Below are 18,633 nucleotides of genomic sequence, written 5' to 3' on the forward strand. Positions count from 1 at the left end.
CTCAAAGAAGCCAGATGTTTTGTTTGATGGAATATATGTTCCCACTGGAAAAAATCCTTTGAATCCTGTATATTGTGGAACTGGCTTATAGCACCATGAATAGTGTGCATGGGCCTCTTCTTGATGATGTTTGTCCATCCGCTCCTGATCCTGTATCTTTCCTCAGAGCTGAAATTGTAGTCCAGTTAGTGCCTGTACCATAGCTTTATTTCCTCTCCTGTTCCACTATTAGCAGAGCTGAAAGAATCACTGTAAAAAACACAAAAATGAAATAGAAGCAGCAATTTAATTTATATCACAATGTAAGGCTACTACAGTGAAAGAACAGTTCCTTAAATAGAAAACCAAATTAATGTTATGGTGGTTAGAGTGCACCCATAAGGACACAATCCCCAACATATTACTAAAAGATGAGAAGAAACAGTTGGCATTCAGTTAACAATCATGTTTGGAGGTTTGTGACTGACTTTGTTATTCCAAGGGAAGCCAGGTACTAGTCTCTTGGGATTATGTACAAAGGCAAGAAAGAAGTGGACATGTATGAACCTCAAAGGTGACTGCTGGGTTAATAAAACAGTCTGTTTTCTGTTCACCCACTCTTCCTCTCAGTGTGCAAGTACATTAAAATATGTCAAAAGGAAAACCATTTGCTGGGGAGAAATAATTCAGCTAAAAGTCAAAATTTCCAGCTGGTGTATTGCCTTGGTGTGTATAAGTGCACTAACAAAGTGACCCACATATCTCACTGGATGAAAGTTGATATCCTCATTAAAGTAGAAACAAACACTCAAAATAGGAACAACTGCCAGTTAAAAAGAATAGAGTCACAATTGATATAAGCCTGCATTTTTCCTTACTCTGTTTCCCACTTGTACTATAGCAGCTGTACTGTATATGTAAGTAACCTCTTGAAAAAAGCAATGAAGGCAAAACTAATTCCATATACAGTGTCCACTCTACTTTGCAAAGGACTTTTGTTGCTAATAGCCAAGGATATTATTGATCACGGTTTAGGGCATGGGAAATCTTTTACAGTCCCCTTTCTATACAGTCACATACAAAATAAGGACCTACTCCTGCAAAACCCTGCTGTACAATAGTAATCCTTATAAATGTGGAATAGTCCTGCAGAAGTGAAGAGGAGTATTCATAGGAGTAAATAAGTATTAATCATGTGGCTCAGCATCATAGACTTTAAAATAATGTTATGTAGATGGCTTCTACCAACTTGCCCCAGGAAATTCAGAATTAATGCTTCAAGTTCATCTTTAATTCATTCTGGTGGGTATAAGTGTTGCAACACGCCTGATATGTGAGATCAGGTCACCCACAGTTTCTTGCAGGCCCCTGGTAGAGGACTCTATTAGATGAAAGATCAAGCAAAATGGGGACACATTTCACATTGTGCAGTGAACAGTCTTTTTTTGTTTTTTAAATGAGCTTTAAAAAATATTTATTAATAAATTATTTCATTTGAAAAAAGAAGAGGAGGAAAGAAAGACACCTATGAGAGAAATGCATGAAATTTGACAATTTCCAAAAATCTATATAATTGACCAAATAGGAGCTATTAGAGTCTACCTGCTAAATAGGAATATAGGCAATGTTCCAAATGTAGATTCTCAGGATTTTTTAAAATGTGCATTATTTTTCTCACGCTCATAGCTCTTTCCTCCATTATGCAAATACTTACTTAGGGTCTTTTGAAAAATGCATTTTATGAACCTATTAGACTATAATGGCTCTTAAGTAACTGTTATGAGCAAGCATGTCAATACATATCAAGGAACATTAAAATATGTTTTAAAGCATTACATAGAACATTATTATTTATTATTATTGTTACTAGAACTTCAGTGGAAGACAGCCTAGTAACTTTTGTGCATGTCTTTCTGCCTGAGGTTTCAATCCTTCTCAGTTTGACAGTGGTTAAAGTGGGCATAACGAGGGCATCCTTAGTTGAACAGTAATGTAACAACTTAAGCACTGCTCCTTCAAGTTGTTCTGTGAAGGTGGACATGGAGATCCACTGATGTGAATGGAGCCCTGCCCACTCGGAATAATCGGCAGGATCAGTGTCTTCCTTTCCTTTCCTATGGCGCCTTGCAGTTGAGGCTCTCAAAGCACTTTACAAAAGGTTATGAATTGAATCTCAGAGTAGCACATTGCAAAAGTTCTGTATTTCAGCTGGGGACAGATGACTTAGGTAACTTGCCCAAGACGACAAAGGAAGCCTGCACAGAGCTGAGATTAGAATCATGTGGCATCTCTTAGCGCTATGCCACAGTGCTAAATAGCCTGTGCAGTTGAACAAAGCCCAGTGCCATCAAAGAACAAGAGAAAATAAACCCCAATTACTTGGTTGCTGCTCTGTTTTTATTGCATTATTTTTGTCCCCAAAGACATTAATGATGTGCCATTCTCTAGATCCAACAGGTCCTCAATATGAGAGAGTCTATCACGTATTCCTTGAACATCCAAAACTCCCTTTCAGTTCAATGGGATTTGGGGGTTCAGTATTAATACAGAATCAGGCCCTCAGGTTGAAAATCCATTCCCCTCCTTGACAGCCACGTAGGCCCTACCCCACTTGCAGCAATATCATACCACTCTTCTGCGAAAAGGAGGCTGAGCGTGGGGGACACTGGCCAGAGGGTGCACACTCTGGGTCTGCTCCTGCTCCCATTGACTTTGCTGAGAGTTGGCTCAGAGCCCCTGTTCACAGCTTGGCTCTTGACTCAAGCATGAGCTACCTGTACAGCAATTTGCAGGGGCTGGGACATGAGGAACAAAGGTGCAGGCTAGAGGCTCTACAGTCAATCTGCAACCCATGAGTAGAGAGTTTCTCCTCCCAGCCCCACGACTGGTTGAGTTATTCAGAGCGGGTACTGGATATGAGGCCCAATGAGTACTGAAGAGTCTACTTTATGCAAAGTGACACAAGTGGCTGCAAGTACTCCTTCCTGGGCTCTTACGTCAATTTAGATGTCACTGTTACATACTAAGAAACTGTGCAGTTTCATGCAGGCAAAACTCTCTGTCTAGTGTACTAAAAATGTTACTGGATGTTCAGAGCAGCAATTTTTCTAAACAAAGGAACTTCGTCATTTTTCTTTTTTTTTTTTCCCCCTTTAAAAATGCCTCAAAGCAGTCATCTATTTCAGTCAATGGTAACCTGAAAATGAAAATATATATATATTTTTGAACTATAGGAGCACAAAAGGCATCTAAACCCGCAAACATTATTTTTGTACACACCAACTCAGCCAAATAGATTTCTTCATGTTTCATTGACCTTTTGGTTAACAATTTGTCTGCCAAGTTTTAGCTTGGAGTAAATTTTGACAGTGAGTTAGGTACAATGGAATTGTGTATTTATTATAGAATGCTCTCTTACAGTTCCTTAATTACAGTGACAGGGAAGGAGGACAATAACATACAACAGCAACAGTTATCTCAAGCAGGAATCTCAAGCATTTTTTCAATTTTAAAAAATTACATTTGTCTCAAGGTTTTCCCACCCCCAAAAAGTCATAACAGTAAAAATTAATTTCAAATATATACAGTATTTACAGCTATTACCAAAATTACTTTTAGAATTTGTTCCAGGATGTTATTAATAACAAAACAAAATTAACAAAACCCAACTAGTCAATACTCGGTTGGTCCTCATTTCAGAGTTAATTGAAAGATTGCCCATGGGGAGAAGTGTGTGGGGGGGAAATCACCAAACATTTTTCCAGATTTCTTTTTAATTTTTTAGTTGAAATTTTGAAACTTTTCAAACTTTTCTGACCAACTCTATTGGTCAAGGAAATTTCAAGATTAAAAAAAAATGAATGTGAAAATGGAGGTAAGGTTGAGAGTACATATCACTAGTTGAAGGGTAAAAGACCTTGCAGGGATTCAGAATTAACTTAAAAGAAAGCTCAGCATGTTCATGTATGGAAATGCAGAGTTAGAGCATCCAAACAAACTTAATTCTGCCCTGTATTGATACCATTCTATACAAATAAAATTATGATAAAGGTATTTTAGTGTCTGTGGCCCCAGATTAGGTGACGTTGGTTTTTAAAGATGCGCTAGGGTTTGGAGTTTTTTCATATTTTTCCCCTATGGTGTCATATGTGTCCTGAATATGTCCTGAATTCAAAACTGGCAAGACAGTTTTAAGCAGTGATGAAGCCAGGTTTTGCAACTGGGATGGAGGGTGGGGATGTTTGCACAGAGGTTTGGGGGGAGGGGTCTGGGGCAAAATCTGAAACTGAGGCTGCCCACTCTTACAAAAAATTTATCACTGACAGGAGATTTATTGTGGGCGGGGAGGAGGGCAGGTTGGAGAGCGAGTCTGCCCCACATTCACCTCACAGCAGCAACTCAGCTCTGGTTCCATGGGGCTGGGCTTGGCTCCCTACCCAGGATGTTGTGACCTGGCACGCAGGATCATAGCACCACTCAGGTTTGTCGTAGCTACCCCTCAATTGTGATGGAGGAGCCTGTGCCTGTGGCACTTTGACTCCACATACCCCCTGCACACCTGGTCGCAACACCACGTGGTTTGTGGGCCCTCCCAAATGGGCCATGTGTGGTCATCCCGAGGGGGTGCAATGGCTCACTGGTGGTGCCACAGACCACCCACAGCAGCACATTCCACTCCAGCTCCATAACCCTAATCCTGGCCTGGTACAAAGGAGAGGCCCTTAGAGAGGGGGGAACTGGAGAACAAGCCCACCTTGCAGTCACTCAACCCCCTATCTCACCCCATTAGCTCCCTACGGTTTTAAGTAAAAGTTTTTACGTAACTCAAAGCCTGCATGTGCTTTTTGCTTCTAGTCGAAGTAAAACAGAAGTAGGGAAATATTTTGTGAGAAAAGATGTAGGTTTACAAAAGAATACGGGAAATAAGATGAACTACAATACTAAACGATGGAGATAATGAAGTGGGTAAGTGAGTAAGTGGGCTTACTTAAAACTGAGTAGGATGATTTACTAAATTGGAATTTCAACAATAATGTTTAAAATGTATACTGGAGTAATAGAAAGGGAAGAATGAGAGCTAGTCAGAAAATTAAATATGAGCTTTCATCACAATAAAGAGGGGGAAAAGAACACCAGTGAGAATTTGGGTTATATTTCCAAAGGCGTCAAATTATGGATCAGGCAATATCCTTTCTCTATACAGCACTGATGAGATTGCATTTACTGATACATATAGCTCTGAGCACCCGACATTATAAAGATGAGTAAAGAAAGAAGGAAATTATGTGAAAGAGAATAACAACAAGCATTGCTAAGGGGTCAGAGACTGGTTTGTAGGAATTAAATGACAAATCAGCGGGATGCACAACAGTCCACAAGTAGGTGAAAGATGTAAATACTGAGGAAGGAGACAAAATAATACAATACAAAATAATACAAGATGTTATTCAGAATGTTAAACAGGTAGAATACCATGAAACATTCTTGACAGTGAATCTTAAAAGACAGTGATGGTGTCCCAAAGGAAGTGGGAAACCCCATCATTTGAGTCCATTAAAACTAGACTTGTCAAAGCACTAGTATAGCTACTGTAACACTAGGTCGTGAACCTGTATGAGCAGGGGATGGACAAAATGCCCTATCTGGTCTTTTTCCTCTCTAAGGGCTTTGAACCTATAAAGTTCTAAGTCAGATGCTTGCATCACTTGTCCATGTAATCAGCGGTGCTCTGTGTCATCAAAGGGAGATCTGGAAAGGTGAGGGTGGTTGTACAGTTATCTGATAAAAATCAGAACAAAGCCATAATAGTCAAAAATTCTTTTTTTATAATTATAAATATCTTTTTCTTTCCAGGGTTGAGGGTGGGAAACTGAATGGAAACCTGGACTTAAAGAACATTGAAAAGGAAGAGTAAATATAGAAGTCATTGTTGCAGATGGATTGGGGCAAAGTAGGAATAGAAGTAAATGGACATTAAAGATATTCCCCTGCCATCAATGAAAACCTTTGGGCGGTAAAGCAGTAGCAGAGTTTAATGCATAGTCAGTGGGTTTGTCTCCTCCTACTCTTCACCAAGCAACCAACATTTGAAGTCAAAATCCTGACTAAGGCCCATTGTTGTTCAGCTCCTCCATGATAATCTCTTTACCTCCTCTGTGCATTAGGGAGTAATACTATGGCTCTCAGATACTGAAAGAAGTACATCAGCGGTAGTAGTCTGATTTGAAGGTGCTGTGGAAGGTGAATATATTGATGATGTTATATATTGCATTTAGTCATGAATTAATTAAATTGGGAAATGTAATAATAATCTAATAATACTTAGTGCTTAAATGCACCAGTAAAGTTACCACAACTAGTTATAACATCTGGCCACTTGGATAACACAACCCATAGATTTCACTCAGTGATTCCTACATCAACACTTTGTTCAAACACAGATCACAGGGTTCTAATCTGTCCCTCTTCACAGTCAACATGTGTATGAAGGAGACAGTGAGATGATTTGGGCTGCAGTGCCATCAGTGTGTGGATAAAATACAGACTTACAGCTCTTTTTAATTACATATAGAGAATGTCTTTGCCCTGCTTTCAGACTGCAGGGCTGGGATAGTGGCTTGGGTTCAAGCAAGCTGGCTGAAGCTCAAGCCAGGCACAATATACGGATGGGCCAAGGAAGAGAAGTCACTTGTCCTTGAATCTAAAACTCTGAGAATATTCAAACAGCTACTATTTTTCTTTAAAAAAAGTCAGCTTGCCAGAGGTGTGTTTCCTTCTTTCCACACAAATATGGAATAGGCAGAATTTAGCCAATTCTGATATGTACTTCCGAAACCCCTCATTCCCCCGTTATTATTATTTGTATTGCCATAAAGCCTAGGACCCCCAGTCATGGACACTGTGTTAGCCTCTGTACAAATACAGAACATACCTTGTCCCCCGTCAACTATTTGATTAAAGACAAATCTAAACATGTGAGCAATTTCAGACCATTCTTTACAAAGCCTCATGGGGTGCATAAACTCTAGGACGCCATGTATACTGGGCTGCATGCCTCACTGCCTGATTCTGGGGCTAACCCCCCAGTGCACAAGAGGAAAGGGAAGATGAGGAATAGCACCACACTCAGTCTGCAGGAAAGGAATTGCTGGAGTGGTGGGAAGCTCCTGTGTCTCAGTCTCATTTTCTGCCCCCTGCTCGGTTTGAGGAGGGAGCGCAAAGTCTTTATGAGCCCCTTACAGCTTCAGCAGGGCCGGGGGGGGGGGGGGGGGCAGAATCAAGAGGAGGATAGGTTTGTTTCTTTTTAAATTAAAACAACACAAAAGGGTACCTGTGGTGGATGGGAAGAGTTCCTTGTACCATGAGTATCATTCAATCTCCTCCACACTCAGTCACCTGCAGAAGACTCCATCAGGCCCCCACACCACTACGCTTTTCAGTAGAGTCATGGGCATACTCAGTGCCACCCCGATGTCATCCTTGAAGGGTCCAGTGGCCATATACTTTTGACTTTCCCATTAAAAATGGAGAAGAATTGGGCACCAGATATCATTCCCAGAGAAATCTCACTCCCTTAGGAAGAGAATTTGTATCTGAGTCCGCAGATCCATGTGGACGATGAAGCTCCGATAAGCTCCATGCCACAGAAGATCACATATCAGGATCGAATTTGATTTATGACAGTGCACAAATTACAGCCTAGCCATCTCTTCATATTACGCAGCTAAAGACAAATAAATACATAGTCAGTAAGGCAGCCAGTCCAAGCACAGCATAGCATAGGTAGCTGAGAGAAGTTTTAAAAAAATACTGTTTCCTTCTGGCAATATTTTCTTCCAATTATAAATTGTATAGCCTGTCTCAGCACACTACCTCACCAGCTAGGAACAAGAACAAGAAAGGAACCCTGTGCAGAAATGTAATGATCTTTCTGTGTTCCCTTTCCCTACCTACCTTGCCAACATTTTTTGATTAAAAAACAAATTTAGAATATAGAAAATAGAAGAGGGGAAAAAATGGGCCCCAGTCCAACCACCTCTTTCCTGCTAAGAAACAAAATGGTGCATTGCAAAAATAGTATTGCCCCCTTTTTGACCCGAGCAGCTAGTCAAAGTTTGGGGCCCTGAAGATGTAGCCTTGTTTATTTTCAAGGAATGTACAAAGTTCTGCTTCTCTGAACTCAGGAAGCCCCAAAAGCAAATGGTGCAGTTTCTGAGTTTACGGCTCCAACATCTTCAGCCAACAGACCCCAAAGCTCTCTCTCTAGTTTTTCCCAGTAGCACTGGCTACTGCTTGACTTCCTTGCTTTTTGCATCTGCCTCTCTCTCTCTGTTGTGTGTGTTCTCGATTTCTGTGTGTTCTGCCTTCCCTCACACTTTACCTAAAACAACACTTAGCAAAAGCCCTTCATCCACTCAATCCAAGAACTCCTGGATGGGTTCACACCCAATCTCAAAGAGGGTTTTGAGTCATGAAGTCACTGTTACCCCTCATCATAACAATAGCTTCTCCTTGCACCACACCAATTTATGGACTCCCACCATCTGCTTTTCTGTATTTTCTCTTTACTTGTCTGATTATGGGTTTTTCTGTGGACATACTACTTCTGCTTGTGGACATACTACATGAGCACCACACACACTTTAGCAAATTTAATCCTCACAACACCCCTTTGATACAGAGAAGGATATCATCTCCATTTTACTGATGAAAAATTGAGGCACAGAGATGATTTTAGGGCCTGGCTTGTTTTACAGAAGAGCAGAGCATCTAAAATGCCAGCTGAAGCATGGGATCCCTGCGTTGGTACTCAGCACCTCATGAAATCAAGTTTTAAGAGTGTTGCTCAAGGTCACACAAGGAGTCTGTGACAGTGCAGGGAACAAACTCAGATCTTCTGAGTCTGACGCCAGTGCCACAATCAAAAGACACTCCTTTGTACCTTCAAACAAACGAGACAAGTAACATAGTAGGTGAATATTAGCCATTAGAGCTGGTTAACCGCCCCCTCCAAAAAAAAAGTCACTGAAAATTCAAATTTTCAAAAAATTCAACCACTATATAATTATATATAATTCAACCACTATATAATTCCAATATGACAGTCTGAGGTGGGCTTTTCAAAAGAGCCTCAGTGATTTCAGAGTCGCATCCCACTGACCCTCAATGGGACTCATGCTTTTATGTCATTTAGTGCTTTTGAAAATTCCACCCCTGATTTCTATTCCTATGTTCAGGATCATCCACAGATTCAGCAGTTACAGTACTGAGCAGCCCAGGCGCTGATCTCAAGGAGTATTTTAGCAGGACAACTGTTGTGGGGTGATTTAGAGCCTGATATCAATCGAAAGTTCTGAATGTCCTCAACTCCTGTTGAACTCACCAGGAACAGAGGGTACTTAGCACCTTCCAGAAAGTGCTCAATTCCTCACAGTATCTGGCCCCAAGCCCTCATGTTAATTCACTCTCTAGAGCCCTCTATGGGAATGTCAACACATTTCGGAGTCAGCTTCTCTCCCTGGGTTGACAGACTCTGCTTAGCGGGACTCCTGCAGGTCCTCTTAAAACAATTGTGTAGACTGTAGTGTAGGTCTTTGAAGTGCAGCTCAGGCTGGGGAGGCAGGCTCTGAAGCTCAACCTCCTCCCTGGGCTTCACAACCCAAGCTCCCGTCTGAGCCTCCATTTCAACGTGCTGTCTACACAGCTATTTTTAGAGCACTCGTGGCAGCCCTGCTAGCCTGAGTCTGTCATCCCAGGCTGGGAGGCTGACTCCAAAATGCTGTGTAGACGTACCCCAGCAGGTTCAAGATGGAAATGAAGACAGCACACAAGCAGCCTCTATTTTTAAAAGTTGTCTAATGCTCAATAAGTTCTGTTCCTAATTATGTTAATGAAGTGGATAGGGAACCTGAATATTATATGTAAAAGTCTCCAAAAACATCCGCAGCTTGTGCAGGATATTGGTTTTACAGCAAACTCTTGGTCCAGATAGCAATATTAAATCAGTCCCTTTGATATGAACAGCAGTTTTTTAATTTGGGAGGAATCTCTACCTGCTGGGATTTAAACTTCCCACCCGTGGATCCAAAAAGAGTAGATCTAATAATTAACAGTAGTACTAGAAATTATCATCTTTGCAAGCCACTAGGGGGCAAGAGCATCACACCCAGCGGTTTAATTTGAGCCGCACATTTTCAGTCCTCTAGAACTTATTGCTCAGTTCTACTTTGAATTAAGCAAATTACACCAGCACTGTAGCAGTCCAATGATTAATGATGCAGCACTTTTATTTATCTTGCCATTTTTTTCCATTTCTAGACTGCATTAATCCATTCCTCTTACGTGCATGTAGAAAAATACAACATCACATACTTTAGAACAACATAGAAAGGCACAGTACCCAGTTAAAAGAACTTGCCATAACAATAACATCCTCCCCCTCCCCCCGAACAAACATTTACCAAAAGCCTCAGTAAGCACTTAGGGCTACATTGTTTCCTCACTGAACATGGGCATATGGGGATCAGAGCACAACCAGACTACCCACTCCTGCCCCTTGTGCAATGCACTATTGCAGTCCCTGAACTGATGGGAGAACAAGGACTGCTTCATCCTAGTGTCTGGGGTTCCAAAGGGGGTGAGGAAGACCCCTTCCATCTCCCTCCACACTGGCTCGCAAAGCCCACCTGCCAGGGGATGGTGCAGTAGCCATGCTTCCCGTGTAAACTGGGCTGTGTTGGGAAGGATTATGATTCTGGAACACATGCGGGACACATGCAGTTGCCAACACAGGCCATGTGTATTTGCAGAGTCTGTCTCTTACATATGCCTTGTAACATGTCTTGAAGTCAGGCTCTTTCAGATGAGGAAGGAAAAAAAACTGTCGAGTCGAGGGCCTTTTACTGGGAACACATTGCTTTTGGCCCCCAGGTGGAAGGCTCCTGGGCTGTGAGAAACAGCCATGCTTTGCCAGGCTCAATTTCCTCCAAATGTATATAAAGCAGAATTACCAACCCCAAGCATTCAAAAATTGAATCAGGTCCCAAAATGATGAGATTGGCTTAAAAACCATGAGATGTTTAAAAATAATTAATTTGGGTTTCCTTTTAGTTGCCTTCTGGTTTTAGAGCCTTTAGGGGTCACATTTTTCAGCTTGTCTCTGCAACCATGAGGGCTAGAAACTTACTTTTTTTAAAAATGAAAGCTGACATACTGTTGAGTTCACATGACTCCTAGAGCTGGGGTTTTAAGAAAAATACAAAATATTGCAAGACTTGTGAGAAAACTGTGAGATCTGACATCTCTTTTGAAGCTCCTGTATAGAACAATGAAGACTAATTGTTAGAATGTTTAACTCTTTAGCAGTTCCTTTATGGCATGGGACTACATGACAGGAGAGACCCCTTTTGAAGTAAGTGTTCCAAACTAAGACATGCTCATGGTTTTGAAGCTGGAGTAGCAGCAGTGATTGGAGAAATGATGCCAAAACCAAGTCCTGAGTGCAGGATGGGATAAAGAAATTCCATTGTTCCTGTATTTTGGGCATCTAACTCTACGGACAGGTCTGCTATAAGAAACAAAAGAGCCACTACCAGGAACCCACCTCCAGGAGGCTACTACTTAGCGCATGTTAAGTTAGATGAAGAGCCTGAAAATTCTCTCAACAATTAGCCTGAATTGCATAATATGTTAACTTGAGTTGCATTTTAAAAGCTACATTAAAAAAACATGAAGGTTGCAAACCAAAGCACTCATAATGTTAGATAATGACTGAATTAATTTGTCTGTGCAACCTTTGGTCAACACCCTTGTGTGTCTGCATTCTGACACAGGGCAGGTCTACATCTGTGCCCAGTGCATCTGTGCCACTGTAGTGTGTCAGTGAAGATGCTACTGTGCTGATGGGAGAGCTTCTCCCATTGGTGTAGTTAATCCACCTCCATGAGAGAAGTTCTATGTCGACAGGAGAAGCCCTAACCAGGGGTAAGGGTCGGTATAACTGTTTTGCACAGGATTATGGATTTTTCTTACCCCTGAGCTATGTAGTTATACTGATGTAAGTTTATAATGTAGACCTGGCCACAGTCTTTAATTACATGATTACCTACTATTTTTCCCTACAGGACCCTTGCCCCATTCAGGGCACAGGATGGACAGTGCTCAATAAATAGGTTGCTACTAAATTTTTCTTTTTGTCCTCCTCATTCAGTATGTGGCCACATGCCTTATTTACTACACAACATCCAAAGCCTGAATAAATACGTATTAATTACTTCATGGGCTTTTCTATGGTGCTTATCACCGTAGTATGTAAGTGCTTCACAAACAACAATGAATGTATTTTCACAATACCTCTGCAAAGTAAGGTGATGTTATTATCCACATTCTCAAATACAGAACCAAGACAGAGAGCTAAATTATCAAAAGGGCTCATTACTTTTGGGGACCCAGTTAAAGATGCCGAGGGGCTGATTGTTCAGAGTACTTAGTATCTTTATGTCACTTCATATGTTCAAAGCACAAGCTCTCATTGAGTTCCGCTACAGTTGTGAGTGTTCAGCACTTCTGCAAAAATGAGAAACCCAAAAATGAGGAACACAATCAGTGGCTACCTGTGAAAAGTTTTAAAAGATTGAATGCCATGTTGGATAACTGGATTCTACTTCCTTTACCACAGGGCCATCCTTTCTCCTCCTGCAGTTTCATGCTTCATTCACTACACACCTTCCAACTTCTGCAACTAATGCAGCAGGGGCCCTATACACAGCACGCTGTATACAATCCTGATTTGCTCCCATCTATCCTATACAGGGAATAAAACAGGGCTCCTCTGGAATTAATAGTATGTGACCATGTAATTAAAGACTGTATCATAATGGATGCACTTGAGGGGGCAAAGTAAACTTGCACAGGCAACCTTAAATTGGTCATTTCTTAACTATTGAGTGGTTGATTTTGCAGCTAATTTTCTAACCTATTATGCTGATGACATACCATGACAGCTCAGGAGACACAGCCTCCCTGCTCTTGTTTCTGGTGATTGATACCACACTGGTTCCTGGCAGTTGGGAGAGCAATTGCAGTAAAAGTGGTGCTCAGTCTCTGTAACCCTAGACTGAAACATGCTCAGTAACTCTGTGGATATGGAGTATGCTCAGTTCGGATAGAATCAGAGAGTTTTGCTGCCACTCTCTAACAAGTGTTAGGGAATCTGGAAACTGATTTTCAGATGTTTATAATATAGCCAAGTTTGGATGGATTTACATAGACAGCAACTTTCTGATCCCTGGACAACTCCTCTGGCAAGTTTCAATTCCAAGAGTTGTACGCAGTGTAGTTGTAGCCGTGTTGGTCCCAGGATATTAGAGAGACAAGGTGGGTGAAGTAATATCATTTATTGGACCAACTTCTGTTGGTGAGAGAGAGACAAACTTTAATGCCACACTGAGTCTTCTTATCTTTCCCAGGCCGAAAGAAGCGCTCTGTGTGGCTCAAAAGCTTGTCAGTTCCAACTGTTGTAAGAATTTTTTCCCCTAACCTCATTCTCAGAAACAGTGGTATCATTTTGTGGAAATGTTCCAAAAAAAAGGTCAGCCTCAGGAACAGACCTGGCATGAAAAATTTAAGTCCAAAATTCTTAAAATTCAGCGAAGTTATAAGTAACTGAAAGCAATGTATTACAATGGGAAGTTTTAAGCAACCTTAACAATAATGTTGCTGCCAGCTTCACCTCTAGTATATACTTTTTTTCTTTTTAAACACCTGTTTGATCAGTCCTAGTTGATATTTGGGTAGTAGCATTTGGAGGTATCCAGCTATTTCCCAGTATATTTATTTAATTGGATTCTTGTTAAGAACTTTTGGCAGTGAGTTGAACTCCAGTATATGAGGGTGAACTGTCCTGGCAAGTGCATTCTCTAGTGATGTCTTTCTTGCCTTCATGAGAACCTTTTTGTCCCTCATGCTACATGATAGTAGGATCAGGAGGGTGAGTGAATAGAATTGCAGTTCTCAGACACACTTCCAGGTGAATAATTATCATACATATTTACTTTCTACATTCTGAATTCACATTGCTCCAGCCCCTTTCTCCCTGAAAATTCAGTCCTAGCTATTTAAGTAGTTGTAAAAATAGATGATTTTCTTTTTTAAAAACAGAACAAAACACACAATCAGCAAAATGCTTTTGCTAGGCTGTGAAAACTGGTCTATTTACCCTCCTTTAGTTATCTACTCTTCACCTTTGCCTTGAGATAAAGCCTCCCTATTATTTTAAATAAAGAAGAGTCATGATATATGAGTATATAGGTGTCTCCATAGGGATCTAAAAATCACTTTTGGGTTTTGGCTACAGTAGACAGCTTCTCATTAGTCAGGCACAAAGCTCAGGCAGTGAACAAGAATTTACATTGAGCACAATCATCATGATTTAAACATAATTGGATTATATGTCTTAGCGGAAGTAGTAAAACATCCACAACTTTTATTTAAACAGAGACAAGTATGCTGCAATACCCTAATCCAATAGGAACAACAAACAAATACTATTCCACTTTTTGTTTAATTTTGTGAGTGTCTGTATTCCTTATATAGAATGACTGATAGCATCACTGGAGTCTGTTACAAAAATTAACATCCTGCCCCTGCGTTGCACTATGTACTGGCTGACAGTCTTCTACCAGGTGATAGGCAAGGTCCTAGCAAATAGGATCAAGCTGAATGTCTTTCACTAATTATAATCATTCTGATGGCTTTGAAGACCAGATATTTTATTTTTAATTCTTAACAGTGCTTTAAAATGGTTGGTGGCACAAGAAAAGCACATGCACACAGTTTGGCTACCAGTTTATTTAATGTAAATTGGATCTATCTGGCTATTAATGCCAATTATTTACTTCTTTCACATTATTTTTCTGTCTTTGTTCTCCTTCACCCAGACCTGTAACCTGACTTATCACTATGGGCCATATTCTCCCCAGTACTGATTGGTCTTTTCCATGAAGGAAACATTCTCCTGGAGTTGGGGTCAGTTTATCTTCCTGAGCCACCATGTAATGGGTAGAGGTTTTGGCCTACTAAGTTATTGGATCTTAGGGCATCAGCAGAGGTCCTTTGTCTTCATACAGCTGTCCTGTTGGCCACCATTCCCCATGGCAGTATGTCTCCTTTAAACACCATGCTGCCATTAGCTAACTGCAGCTTAGCTGTCCAATAAGCTGTCCCAGTCCCGTTTCCAAGAGTAGTTTCTTCTTGCTCCACCCCAAAATTTCTAAGCATGAAGAATGCTGCAGAATTTTTTTAGAGGAGTTTCTATAGGGTTCCAAGAAATGGGAAACTAGTTTGTAGAGAAGGCTTTTCAGTTGTCTTGCCCCAGCTAGGTTCCATTTGGCTCTTTTCCATTGACGGAAGCAGAGTTAGGACTATGACCTTAGAAATCTAGAGATCTCAGATCTAATGAAGTAATAGTCTACAGGTGCATTGTTACACAGTTCATTAAAAACATAAAAATGTCAATAAGAAAGACAGGTATGACTCAGAATTAAAATGTTAATGTTTTAAATAGAGTTCATCTGTCTAAATGTATCTACCTAGAATAAGCTATATATAGAAAAATAGTCCAGAAATGATCTCTTACATTTTTATATACATAGCACCTTTTATCCTGAAGGACCCCAAAACACTTTTCCATCTCTAGGCTTTATTTTAGCTCAAATGCAGAGAAAACTCCCCTCAACTTCAGTGGGGAGTTGCACATAAGTATTCTAGGCTAGAATATCTATGTGTCAGTCACTGCACCCAACACTAAAATAAGACAATCTTTAGAACATGACAGCTGTTTAGCAAAGAAAATCAATGTGGAAGTAAAGAGAAAATGCTGTGTCCTGGTGAAATAGCTGGAGGGACTTTGAAGTGGCAGAATGTAATTAATCAAACTGGAGTTTGGTTAGGATACAGTGGTTGACATTCCTATTCCTTCAAATACCGCCAAATGATCTTTACTGAGCACTACAGGAGAGGATCTTAGTTTTGTGTCTCATCCAAAAACTAATAACTCAAAGCAGCACCGTACCCCGTGATACCTCCCTGTAGCCTGCATTCTTTATTGACTCACAGGTAACTATAACACTTGCTGAATCACCAACACCACTTCCTGCAGCACCTAGATTTTCCTCCTGGGTCTCTCACTTCAGCACTAACTAGTTCCAATCCAATATAGCTTGTGAGATCTCATCAGACAATAAAACAAGATGGCATGGCCATTGGTCAGGATATAATACAAATAGGATCTCTATGTTATTCTATACAACTCATAATTATATGTAAGTTTGCTTATTAAAATACTATTAGATATATTATAAAAGTACCATCTTACTTTATTATCTAATCTGGTGGGAAAGAATATATCCTATAGTAAATTGGCATGATGTCTTTTTTACATACTTAAATTTTTAAGAATCAGTTTAACGAGGTTCCACACACTCTGGCCAGAAGTCACAATGGCTTCCATATGACAATTCACATTAGATCTGGTCAAAAATTTTCACACAGTGTTCCGTTTGAACAATGGCCTTTTTAAAAAATGAAACTTTTCATAAAAAATTGTCTACATTACAGAAATTTTCCAATTTTGGCAAATTTTTCTGAGATATTTTGACCAACATTTTTACTGAAATCATTTTCAAAATCATCATAGACTTTCCAATGTGATTTCCAAAAAACACATTTTCTTACTGAAGTCAATTTTTGGGGAAACCAAAATGTTTCAAAAATGATTTTGATAAAAATTTCAGTTCAGATTCTGTGAAGATGTAGGTAACAAGTGTCACTGAAAATATCACAAAAAAACAGAATATAGGTCCTTTTTGTTTGTTTGAAGTAATTTTCCAGTTTTTCAACCAACTTTAATTCATGTACTTAAACTTAAGCATGTGCATAAGTCCTTTGGTGGGAATTTGAAGGATAAATCCCTTAGAGAACAGAATGAAAATAGAACATCGCTAGTATAGAACATTACTATAGTTTGTATAATTCTTAGGTCAAATTTAATTAGACCCAAGAGAAAAAAATCTAGAACTGAAATAAACATAAAACCACTTACAAATACATAGCAAATCACTAATTCTGAAAAAATGAATATTTATGTTAATAATCTACACATATACGCAATTTATAGGCATTTAGTTTTAAATTATCATGATACATAAATGATCTGTTTTCCTTTTTTAAAAATAAAAACAGTAGTTTATATCTGTAGCATATGCAAAGAATTAATTTCTTACCCAAAAAAGTATTTTGACAGTAAACAATATACTGTGAAAGTCTCTGATCTTATATAAAAGATTTTTTCCACAAAATATCTATTAATTTTAGCAATGCCTATGATCATTGCTTTTCAAAGCCTATTAAAATTATATATTTTTAATAAGATATGGGGCCAAATCCTGCTCTTGGTTACATCATTGTAACTCTGTTGTACTCAATAAGGTCCCATTGGATTAAGAAACATGAAATAGTGCCTTGGTTTTTGACAGTTGCTAAAAGTTTCCAAGACCCCAGTATCACTTATGCATTACACATAGAATCATTGATACACTAATTATAAAAGCATACTTACTAGTAAAGCTGCTCCAATATTTCTACATCACAATTTATCCACTGAATCAAAGATTCCTGTCTCATATCATGTTGATTCTGAAAACTGACACTTGTCATTACTGCCTGTAGATGTAGTTTGCGATAATTGAAAGCAAAATTCAGATTTTCAGAATCTCCTTTTTCTTCCACTGTCTCTTTTTTAACATTTACTTTTCAGTTCTTTGCTTACAGTCCTGTAACAAATACTGCTACCATGCTGGCTAAAAACTCTATGCATAACAGCTAATTGGCTATCTAAGATATCTTCTTTTAGTGAGCAATGGTTATTGAATAGAATACAATAGTATTCTTAGACAGGGGAAAAAAGAAGAATAATGGGCACTGAAATGACAATACAAAAAGAGGAGAAATCTCAGATTAGCCCAAACTCCCAGGCCCTGATCACTGACAGAAGAATATGGTAAATCAAGGCAAAAGACATCAATCCATTCAAACAGGATTAAAGGTTTAGACTTGAAAATCAACAAACTTGTTAGTCTTTGTGGGAAAAACTGACACGGGGATTTTTTAGAGTTGAAACATCCAGCTAAATTATTTCCCAATGCCTGTTTAGTCTAAATGTGAAAAGGTAGTAGCGTACTCTGTAGAAAACAAACAGATATGCTTAAGAAAACTGTTCCATACAAGATTCCTCAATGTTGGACTGACCTGATTAAGAATGTAGGTAGTTGTTAATATTTACAATTGTAAGATTAATGACACAAAATATTTTAAAAATGTATTTCATCATCTAGTCATTATTTTGTTCAAGAAAACAGATGAAATATACATAGCTATGCATCTTTTGTAAACTTTTAATATTAGTGTTAATTGCATACAATGTAAAAAAAAAGTCAGAGGATGGATCTTTGCCTTCATTTTTTATTCCAGAAAAAATGCCACTGAAAGTAATATGAGAGATTCTTTTTCTGGACAGCAAGATTGGGTATCAGTTTCACTTTTTCCTCATTTGGAGGGAATATACAGAGACAAAAGGCTGAGATGATAGAATTCTTATTT

The sequence above is a fragment of the Emydura macquarii genome, unplaced genomic scaffold (genome assembly GCF_026122565.2).
Source record: "Emydura macquarii macquarii isolate MOO-44397 ecotype Brisbane River unplaced genomic scaffold, CSIRO-AGI_Emac_v2 contig_2636, whole genome shotgun sequence".
NCBI lineage: Eukaryota > Metazoa > Chordata > Testudines > Chelidae > Emydura > Emydura macquarii.